Source organism: Cucurbita pepo, unplaced genomic scaffold (genome assembly GCF_002806865.2).
Source record: "Cucurbita pepo subsp. pepo cultivar mu-cu-16 unplaced genomic scaffold, ASM280686v2 Cp4.1_scaffold005969, whole genome shotgun sequence".
Lineage (NCBI taxonomy): Eukaryota > Viridiplantae > Streptophyta > Magnoliopsida > Cucurbitales > Cucurbitaceae > Cucurbita > Cucurbita pepo.
In genome coordinates this window covers 115-629 of record NW_019651930.1, presented here as the reverse complement: position 1 = coordinate 629, position 515 = coordinate 115, and the positions used below count along the sequence as shown (strand labels likewise).

The 515-nt window shown below is 34.0% G+C and overlaps 1 non-coding gene across 1 annotated transcript; it reads right to left on the bottom strand.

Annotated features, from left to right (window-relative positions):
• Positions 1-22: 22 nt before the first annotated feature.
• On the bottom strand, positions 23-104 carry TRNAN-GUU. The gene has a single exon. It is a non-coding gene; the product is annotated as a tRNA-Asn (tRNA).
• Between the last annotated feature and the right edge of the window lie 411 nt (positions 105-515).

Below are 515 nucleotides of genomic sequence, written 5' to 3'. Positions count from 1 at the left end.
ACGGCATTAAAATTTTATTTCACATCGCCTGAGAGATTCGAACTCTCGCCGGAAAACTTCATGTACTTAACAGGCACACGCCCTAACCACTCGGCTAAAGTGACACATGTTCTTTGTAGTAAAGGTCTAAGCTATACAAAAATTTGAAAGTTAAACTTTTTCTAATAGATTTTAAAAAAAATAAAAGAAAAAAAAAACAAATATCTAATTAACTCGGCATTAAAATTTTATTTCAGGTCGCCTGAGAGATTTGAGCTTTCGCGAGGAAACCCCATGTACTTAGCAGGCACACGACTTAACCACTCGGCCAAAGCGACACGTGTCCTTTGTAGTAGAGGTCTAAGCCACACAAAAATTTGAAAGTTGCGTTACGGTTTAATATATATGTATTAGAATAAAAATAATAGAGAAGATGGTTTAACATATATATATATATATATATATATATATATATATATANAAACTGCCCACCTCTCTTTCAATCTCTCATCCCCTCCCCTAAAATACCTCTCTCA